Here is a 10,609-nt window from a genome sequence, read left to right as displayed (position 1 = left end):
AGATCCATTCTGAGAGTGTGCATTGGTGCTCCACAAGTAACACTGGTAATGATGTGGGTAATGGTCAGCAAGGCAGGCATTTGAATTCTGCCCCAGTTTTAAGGAACAGAGGCCTATTTTCAAGATGAGTCCACTCATTTTATGCCAAGAACAGTTGGCAGCAGTGCTTACTAAACCATGTATGTTGCCACATTGTGTTCAGTCATTTTAGTTTTGCAATCATAGAGCCAAACAACAGGATGTGAGTTAATGCACCTTTGATTAAAGCTTAGGCTTGTTTTAGCTATTAATGATCATCAAAGCTTATTGGCTACCCAAGAATGCAGTGACCTTGGAAGAAAGTTCATATTATTTTAGCAAAAAAGATTCCAGCAACATTCAGTCCTATTAAATGTCTAGAGAATTCAATAGTGATGTTGTGGCTAAAGGCACCACGGTGAAGTTATTAGCCTATTCCACTTCCCTGATACAACTTTCCACTTGCATTATAACTGAGCACAGATGAAGAATCTAAGCTAAGGGCAATAATAAAAAAGTATAGGTTTATTATGGCAGCATAAAACCATTAATAGGATCTGGCACTCTTCATCTCTGATGGTCTCTGTGTAGCTAGGACCCTGAACTGCCTCCTCACTGAAGCTGGTACATTTGCTGGAATAAGCAGCAAGGGAGGGATCAGGAGCTAAATTATTTTCAAAATGAAGTTGCTAATAGAGAAAATGTGGCTGTTAAGAAATTGTGATCTAAATGGTTTGCAATGTCTTTTTCAGAGAACGAAAGGAAAAAGAAACAAGTGATATCACCGGGAAAAGATCATTTATCCAGTTGCTTAAGCTTCTTCCTAGACTTCTGGATGTGGACACTGCTGGAGGCAGAATTAAGGCTAGAGGGACCCTTGGTAAGTACCTGTTTCCCCTTCTCCCAGTGAGGCTGGCTCCACAGTGGTCTCCCTCATGTCCTCACTGATAAACCATAGTGCTGATCAGAATAGTGACAGTACTGACTGTGGAAATTGTTGCTCTGAATAGCAACAGGGCTTTTTTCTAGGAAAGCACAATACTATTGCACACATTGGCATAAACCTGTACTTTTCTATTCAGGAGGCTGGTCACTTTATAGTCTGCAAACCTGGCTGAAACCTTGCATAACAATCAGGATGGAACTGAGGCTGATAAGCTTCATCCGAAAAAAGCTTCACTTCTGTAAAGAAGCTGCAGAAAGTGTTTTACACAGTCTGTATTGCTTTCATTTAATGAGCTAAATAAAGGTTTCATAGATTTGACCTTGTCTTGCTTTTATGACTCTAGGAGAAGCAGTTTTGCTTCCTTATCTCAAAATGGCTTGAGTCATAGTCTTAGCCTTGCCTCAACAGCACTTGCACCTGCAAGCTTGCTTAAGGATAGGCAGAGCAGTACGAAGTTTCTGTGATTCAGCTTTGGTTATTTCCTGCTAGAAGTAGCAGGAAAGGAGAGAGCCTTCTAGCAGCTCTTTGGTTTTTGAGGGGCTTGGCTTTTTTGTTTTTCCTTTTTTTTTTGGTTGTGTTTTTATTTTTGTTCTGTTTATATTTCTTTCTCTTCCATTCTCCCTTGTACATTACTGCAGGGAAATGTGATAATGAGGCACCGTTTTGCCATTTATATAGCCAAAGAGGAATGGGAGAATTGTCTCTTGTACAGGTGCTCTTTACTCCAGGGGAATGCAAACACTGCCTCTGCAGCAGTCCAGGTTAATGCCAACCTGACAGCAATAGGTGAAATATAGAGGGCTCTCATCACCACACATCACGGTGGTGCAGGAATGCCATTAAGTGGCCTGTGTGAGTTATATTTCATCGATAATTAAATCAGCCTCCTACATTTCCTCTGAGAATGAAGTAGCAATAAGTAGAAGCAGTCCCTCTCCTGCTCCAAATTCACTGAAATTATGCAAAGAACTCATCACTTTGAAATATAAAAGAAACTTCATGTCCTTCTCAGCAGGGCAAACTCAATTAGACAGAAAAAATGGAACAGCTGCTTTTTCAAAGAGACAGATGACCTTATGGCATAATTTTCACACTCGGTCAATCTAAGCTTGTGGTGTGATTCATTGACCATGAGAATGAAGCTAGACAAGAGACACAGTTAAAAGGTCATTCTGTTCTATGGATAAAAGAGGCTCAAGTAAAATATTAAAAGAGCACATGGCCCTCTTTCAAGAGATGTTGGCCACACCTCCACCTGCAGTCAAACAAAAGAAGAGAAGAAGCAAACACTGTGCAATGATGCCCAACAACCATGCAAAAACTTTCATGTTTTGTCCATGCCCCTATGGTCAGTGGTGCAGATTTCCTAACCCTGAGCTTTTCTAGGGAGATTGGATCTGGCCAATGAAGCCAATGAGAATTTGTGTGTTGATTACAATGGGCAGGCCTGTTGTGAAGGAAAATGGAAAACAGCTGAACAGAGATGACAGCTACAGCTTATGAAAGCAGGTGTTGGGATTTAGCTTCAACTGTTACCATTTGCCTCATTTAAAGCAATATTCCCAAGCCTGGGGATCTATAAATGCAATAAAGGAATGAAAGCCCCCCCCAGATGAATGTACAAATACAAACCAAAAAGTTTTTTTGGTATATAATGGTGCCCCTTGCTTCTTTGCTACAGGCAGCATGGTTGGTACAGGTAGGACCAGAGCAGCTCTTTCCCCTGCAGATTTGGCTTTGGGTCCAGGAGGGGGATTTCATTTCTCCTGAGCAGAAGGCATGAGGAGGCAGTGGTTTTGGGGACCATATCTTCAAAGGAGAAGGTGACCCCACTCATACCTTCTCACCAGCAAAAACAGCGGGGTGAGGAGCAGACCATTGTTGAGAAAGGGGAAGTCCTGAGAAACCACGGGAGATAGATTGCTGAGACAATGATCTGAAAAGCAGAAGGAGATGTCCACCATGCACTGAGAACACATGGAGTGACCTGTGGCCTGGAACAGAGAGACTACGGGGAGGAATGGAGGAACATTTCACACAGGAACATGAGGCATTGCTGCTGGCAGTGACCCTTTTGTGGGAGGAGTCCTATGCTGCACCCGGGCAGCATGGCATTAGCACCCAGTTAGGTGTTGGCCACATTTTTGGCTATCTAATCAATGATGAAAAGCTGGCTGCCCTCTGCAATGCTGAGTAAACAGGTGGCTAACTCTGAGCAGAGCTGCTCAGTTCTTGTATTCACCTACAGGAAATGTACAGGCCAAAAGATCCTAATCCTTGGCTGTATTGTTGTTACCTGTTTGCATCTTTCTCCAGCCCGTGTTGGGTCACTGCTCTCAATGGGCTGTTGAGAAACCTCCCTCCACAGTTTCTGTCCTGTGCCCTATGAGTTCCTTTCATAACTTCCAGCCAGGCATGCAAAACACCCCTCCTATTAACAAATCATCTGCTGGGCTGGAGAGAAGTTTTGACTGGAGCCTTCTCTTTGTACAGAACCTACTAGTTTGGGTACCCCCATACACTTAATGATTTATCAAATCCTATTGGTTTAAAACTCTAACACAGTTGTCCCTCTGAATAGTCCTCGGCTTCTTTTATTTTAATATTTTTCAGGAAAAAAAAGGAAAACATTATTTTCATTTCTGTATTAAAATGACATTTCATTAACAAGCAGATAGTTAAAAATACAGAAATGATAGCTCAACACCCAAATTAACTGCAGTTCTTTTCCAGCTTTCTGGAACTGTGTCCCAGCTGTACTGGTTATCTGTGCAGCTCTTCCTTCCATTGCCCTGAACAGCCTCTGGAAGTGCAGTGTACAACACCTGCAACCAGGAAGGCAGATAGACTGTTCCTCCACATTACTCATATATTACCCTTGTTTGATTCATCTGGAAGTACCCTTGTTTGACTCTCCTACAAGTCTGTTGACTTTGACTAGAAATAGAATAGAGATTTACATGATTTCCTCATGGGAATTTTGAAAGCTGATAACACACTGCTGCTGAGAGTGTTATTTCCCCATTTTATTTCCACAGCAGAATAAATCTGGATATGCTCCTGCATATTGCTGTACCTGATGTTTTTTCTATTCACTTTTGATTCAGGAAAAAATCACATCATAAAAGATGTACCTATAATTGTTACTTGGCTATGGTTAAAAAAGAAAGAACACCCAGATCCACATCTCCTTTCCTCATCTTTGTCAAAGATAAATATTAATCAAGCTATTTGACAAGATCTTCCCACTCTATACAGTGCCAGGAAAAGGAAATTGAGTGCATATGTGGCTGGAGGCAGCAGCACAGCTATGACAGGCTGCAGTCAGTACAGGACTCATAGCATTAACACTCCTCTCTGCTCCCGACTGACCTCATACTCTGCATTATACACGGTGCTCCCGATAACCCAGATGAACAACAGAAGCTGGGATCAGCAGACTCATGAGAGGACAAAGATGGAAGCAGATTAAATGATTTCTTCTTTGGTGAAGCCAGATAATAGAGTAGCCATGGACCTGATGGATCGGGTGAATGATCTCCAGTCATGTTTTATGTGGCCTTAGGTAATGAAAATGAAGTTTCTATGTTTGAAAGCCCTTTTGAAATGTCTCAGTTTAAATAAATAACAGCAGGGAGTGGGAAGCACTTCTTTAGGTGCTCAAAGACATGGGAATGAGTTTACCATTAGGAATTTTTCAACCCTTATTTTTCCCATTCGTACATCAGGAATAGAAAACTTTAACTCACAGCCAGGGTGTCAGGATACCTTGTGCAAGAATGAAGATCCAGTACTGCATGAGAAACTGTGAGAGTTTAAACACCCGAAAGTTTGGGCCATTCTGTGATAAACTAATCTTCTATATCTCCATCGCCTTTAAATCTGTCATCACCAGCCTCTAAACATTGCAGTTTTCCTCCTATGACCAATCTTGTCTGATATTTGACATTTTTCACCAGGAATCTGTTTTTTTGCTCATGCCTTAAGGAAATTAACTGGTAGGAGTTCAGCATATATTTTCATGGGGAGAAAGGTTACCAAATTCATGAAGCACTGTTTTACACTGCTACTGTGGGAGGTGAGCCCTAGCAACAAAAAGCACAGCAATTTTCTAACACAGTGGTCATCACTAAGATCCACAGAACATACACAACTATACCTTTTCCTACCCTTTTCCACAAAGAGCTCGGTGGATTGTTGTCATGTCAGTATTATGGTTCATTTATTTTCCAATGCAACCTACTTTCAGTGGAACCTAAGATATGTAAAATGCTGTACTAGCAATTTCAATATTTTCTTAATTGATACATTCCCTTAGAGTCATTCTGCACCACTGGAGCAGATCAAAGAAGATTGGCTTTCCCTCTCAGTCCTCCAGCAGAGCCAAAAGCATCCTAATTCCAAGCAACACAGGAGGATTTTTTAAACACCATCATTTGAATTTTCCTGAGTGCTCAGCTATCAGTACACACTGTTCCCTTTGCTGTCTCTTTTCTCTGTTCCCTCATGAACCATTCTTTTGTCCTTTTGCTTCATCTGCTCTATTCCACCTGTTAGTAGTTGTATTTCTGATTTTTTGTGTTTATTTTTTTCCCACTGTGCTGTTGCTTCATTTTCTCTCCTTCCTGCATGCAAAGCCCTTTTTTCTATTTGCTGTTCTTGTCCTGGATTTTTTTTTTTTACTTCTCCCTCCTTTTAGTATACTTCTCCTTTTTTTACCCCTCTGCTCTTCCAGTATTTATTGTCAATCCCTGGTTTTCTTTCCCACTGAGCATGGAAAAGAAGGATTATCATGATGGCTCTAGCCTTGCAAAACACCTGAAGGCTTGGTGAAAACCAAGATTTATGTCACAGCCTTACAAACACAATGGCACACAGTCTCTGCCTAGGACATTTGCATTCCTTTTCCCTAGGGAAGGATTTCAAAGACTAGAAGGGAATTTACCTCACACCAAATGGTGTCTTGAAAATCTCAGGCTAAACACACAAAGGGCTGGGTGGGTGATCTGACTTGCTCAGAGATATGGACTGAGGTTGTGGAACAAGGGATAGGAATTGCTTGCTCATCTGCCCATCTGGTACATTAATTATGTGATAGGAAACAGAAAGGAACTGCATCAGATTTTTTCCCCCTATGAGAAATAAACCAAGAAACTGAAGCAGCATTTGCAATTAGCCTCACAATATGTACAACAGTCTGGAGTTTTAAACAAGAAAAAGAGCCTACTTTTCCCCCATCTCTGTTCAGCTGGTGGTTTAACTTCAGGTGATTCTAAAATACCTGCCTTGCAGGGGCAGGCAGCACCAGTGTAATTTCTGTGGAATTCTCCAGACACTTGGGTCCTTAGTTCTGGATTTATCTTGCAAGTGCTGAATGTGGCCAAAAGACCTCGTGGTCAAGTAACAGCTGGTTCTGACAATTCTGCAGAAGTCTGCAAAAAAATTATGTCACTTCAGATGGGGTCCAAAGCCACACAGGGAGTAGACCCTGTGTAGCCCCTGAGTAGCTCTGTCATGTTCTTTGCAGCATGAAAATCTGAGCAGTGATTTGCATTTCTCTCCTAGTATATTTTTCTTAATGAGCCATTTTAGTTTCTGGTGTGATTCCCTAAAAATAAAATGCTTTGGACTGACTGTGTCCAACTACAAGGCTGTGATGCTTGATCTTTCTAAATGTCATTTCAGCTCAGTGGGTCTCCCTTTGAACTCCCCTCTGGCTTTCCTTTCTGCTAACACAAACAGTAAGGAAGCAGACCTGCATGGCTGAATCATACTTGTATGTTTTCCAGGCAGCTCCTGAATCCCAGAGCCTGTTCAGAACAGAAATGTCAGGCACAGCAGGACTTAGTCTGGCATGTGGGTGGATTTACTCAAGCATGGAAATGAAATCTGGGCCCAGGAAGCAGCGCTTGATGGCAACGAGATGGGGCTCAGCCTGCAGCTGGAGCTGCACTTTAAGCAGCTGGGGTGGCGCAGCATTGATGGAAAGGCATGGTATTCCCTGTTCTGACTTTTTTTTAACTGCTGCACTGAGTATTCTGATGGCCTGACTTCAAGGCTTCACAAAATTAAAGAGGGAGAAAGTAATAACTGAATTCACATCTAAAATATTTTTAAAGGTGCAAAATGCATGAATTTCTCATAATTTCTTTTTATTTCCATCAAAGTAGGAAGAAATCATATTTGTATATTTGAATTTTGAAATGTATACAGGCACTCTGGTCCTTGGTATTTTGCTATTTATTTTTAATAATGAAAGCAAATGAGAAAAGGAAAGCATCTGTCAAGCATGCAAGCACCTTTTGAACATGCTCCATACACCTGCTAGAAAGCGACAGGCAGCTTCTCTCCACTCTCAAGCCCAGAAGGGAAATACACTCTGGAGCAGACTAAATCTGAACAGCCCATAGTGTGCTCCTATCCTCACACTTCTCCCTCTGCCCAGAGAGAGGAAAAGGCAATACGTGGGCTTTAGAATTTAACAAGAGATTGCTATTACACAAGCACGGTTCCCTCAGATAGATAAATGAAGAGAAAGGAGCAAAACGGTACATAGCCAAGGAGAGAGAGAACTCAGGACCACCAGTACCAGCCTCTTCCCACCAGCTCTCCAGCCAGAGCAGTTATCACAAATCTTGCAAATGTTTCTCCAGGAACCTCACAAGCAAATGTGATGTCCACCTTCTAAAAACAAGAGAGTCAAAAACCTACTGGTTTGTATAAAGACCTATCTCTGCTTCTTCCTTGTTTGACAGCACATCTCTCTGCATCATTTCATGTTAAATGTCATTTTTGTCATGACAAAATTCTTCTGAATTGATGCTGTGCTTTTGTATGCTCTTCCTGATGGACCAAGACTGGCTGTGGGTCTTACATGCAAGTGTTTCAATAAAAAAAATTGCCATGGACATGAGGGATTACATCAAGATACAAAATTTCTTGATTAAGATATCATCTTTAGGCAAGTGCTATGTAGGCAAATATTGGCAAAACACTGTAAGGCAAACAACAGCGGTATGAATCAGCAGCAGCCATTTTATAGACTATAGCCTAGATAAAATTGTTCCTAGACTATTGCCTACACCCACCTGAATGAATTAGTGTGCACACCATTGATAATACCTTGGAACACATCAAAAGCAATGTTGACTTTATAACATTAGCTGGTAAACACAGCAACAGGAAAAAAAACCTTGTGAGTCAAAAAGTAAAGGTCATTTGGTAGTCTGCCTCCTTTCCCTTTCATGTTATCACCAGTCTTCCCAAAATACTTTATGCTATAATTTGGTCTGGAAGAGTTCCTTTCTTTCCAGGTCTCTCACAGCATCATTACAAGCAAGGGACTCATTGCCAGCTTCCTGCAACTCCCCTGGGCTGTGTTTCCAGGTCCATGCCCTCAGTGTCTGACCCTGCTGTCCACAAGAACCTTGGTGTACAAGGGTGAGCAGTGCTGTGTCAGCTCTTTGGATTTCAGCAGTATCCATTCTGCATGTGATTCAGAACCACAGTCTACTCACATATATCTCTCTATATAACCACGCAATCCTGTTTTTGTTATCCCTGCTGTTCCTCCCACCTTCCTTCCTATTGCTTGTGTCATTAGCTTGTTTCACTTCAGCCACAAGTAGACTATAAATTCCTCAGGACTTCTTATGCTGCAGTATCTTCTTGCCTAATTGGAACTACCAGAACACAAGTAGTCACTACAAAACAAACATAGACCTCAACAGCTGGGACAAATAAGATGCATACTTGTAATTTCAGCCCCAAAGGTCTGTTTGACCTAGAAACCCATATTCACTTCAGGCAATTCCTCTTGTGCTTTCTGCTTTAGGTCAGAGTTGAAGCTGGAGCAAACTGTAAGGAAACACAATAAATAAACACAATTATTTACTGATATGAAATTCTGGTATATTTACAGTTTCCTGGTCAGTTGGCAGCTGGATAAAATCCAAGAATCAAAAAAAATAGAAGAACAATTAGGAAAAAAATCTCTATCAGTAGAATGTCCTGAAAGTAAAGCAATTCATGTGTCACTGCTTCCTGCAACACAGTCTTCCAAAGACTGAGAAAACGACTAGCTGGGGCTAATTTCATATTTTCAGGTTTAAGTAAGATACATACAAAAAATAAAAGGTGACATGCCAAGAGCACATGTCATGTCCTCCAGCATCATCTTTGCAATGCAAAAGATTGAGTGCATACCCAGAGGAGAGTGACCCAAGGACACGGGGGTGGGTATGCCTACGTGGTAGGTGATTCTGGAGTCTGTTACTGGAGCTCCACGCACCCAACCAACAGGCTGGGTTAAGGACGTGTGTTGAGCTGTGCACACCCACACACACGTGAGCCACCTGACCCATTTCAGTCTCCTGCTCAACAAAACACTCCAGCCTGTTGCCCCGACGTGGGCCATGTGGCCCTCACCAGTGTATAGGGCCCTGTGAGGCTGATGGCAGAGCACTTAGGCCAGACATGTGCCCAGATCTACTACCCTGCCACCTATGCAGCACAGAGGAAGTTCTGTGCCTGACGCTGAATGCAACACTAAAGTAAACAAGTACAGCACTAGTACAACACCAAAGTAAAAAGCACATTAAATTAAACAGAAGAACCCAGAAGTTTGCTGGACTGCCACCCTGACCCAGTCCTGGGCTCCTTACTTCCTGCATAGATGACTAAAAAGTCCCCTACAATGATGTCCCTGAGGCCAGGGTTAGTGAAGAAGAGGCTCTACCTGAACATCCTGTGCTGTCTGGACACCTCAAGGCACCTGAGGTCCAACCTATGGCTCAGACTCCTGATGAGATCATAGAATCATAGAATGGTTTGGGTTGGAAGGGATCTTAAAGACCATATAGTTTCAGTCCCCCCATGGGCATGGACACCTTCCACTAAACCAAGTTGCTCAAAGTCCTGTTCAGCCTAACCTTGAATGCTTCCAGGGATGAGGTATCCACAGCTTCTCTGGGCAATCTGTTCCACTCACACAGTAAAGGATTCCTTCCTAGTATCCAATCTAAACCCACGCTCCTTCAGTTTGAAGTCATTCTCCCTTGTCCTATCACTTACACAGCCTTGTAAAAAGTCCTTCTCCAGCTCTCTTCTAAGGGTCCTTTAGGTACTGGATGGTGCTATAAGGTGCCCCGGGAGCCTTCTCTTCTCCAGGCTGAACAGCCCCAACTCTCTTAGTCTATCTTCATAGGAGAGGTGCTCCAGCCCTCTGATCTTCTTCATGGCCCTCCTCATGACTTGCACCATCAGGTCCGTGTCCTTATGTTGAGGGTCCCAGAGCTGGACACACTACTCTGGTTGAGGTCTCACCAGAGCAGAGGGGGAGAACCACCTCCCTCCACCTGCTGGCCACACTCCTTTTGATGCAGCCCAGGACATGGTTGGCTTTCTGGGCTTTGAGTGCACATTGCTGGGTCATGTCAAGCCTCTCGTCAACTAGCACCCCCAAGTCCTTCTCCTCAGGGCTGCTCTCAATCCATTCTACGCCTAGCCTGAATCTGTGGTTCGGATTTCCCCATCCCTTGTGCAGGACCTGATGGGATTTTTATTTCCAAATATGATGGCAGCTGTGTTTACAGCAATGTCACAGTCAGAGAGACTTAGGAGCTAGAGTCACTGTAGCTGACGGGT

General features: G+C 42.8%; 1 long non-coding RNA gene across 1 annotated transcript; it reads left to right on the top strand.

The window, feature by feature from the left end:
• Positions 1-485: 485 nt before the first annotated feature.
• On the top strand, positions 486-1,282 carry LOC116442396. The gene is made up of 2 exons (XR_004239537.1): positions 486-898; positions 1,101-1,282. It is a non-coding gene; the product is annotated as an uncharacterized LOC116442396 (long non-coding RNA).
• Positions 1,283-10,609: the final 9,327 nt, after the last annotated feature.

The sequence above is a fragment of the Corvus moneduloides genome, chromosome 4 (assembly GCF_009650955.1).
Source record: "Corvus moneduloides isolate bCorMon1 chromosome 4, bCorMon1.pri, whole genome shotgun sequence".
Classification (NCBI taxonomy): domain Eukaryota; kingdom Metazoa; phylum Chordata; class Aves; order Passeriformes; family Corvidae; genus Corvus; species Corvus moneduloides.
The sequence above is the reverse complement of the archived record's forward strand: the minus strand, read 5'-3'. Positions and strand labels throughout refer to the sequence as shown.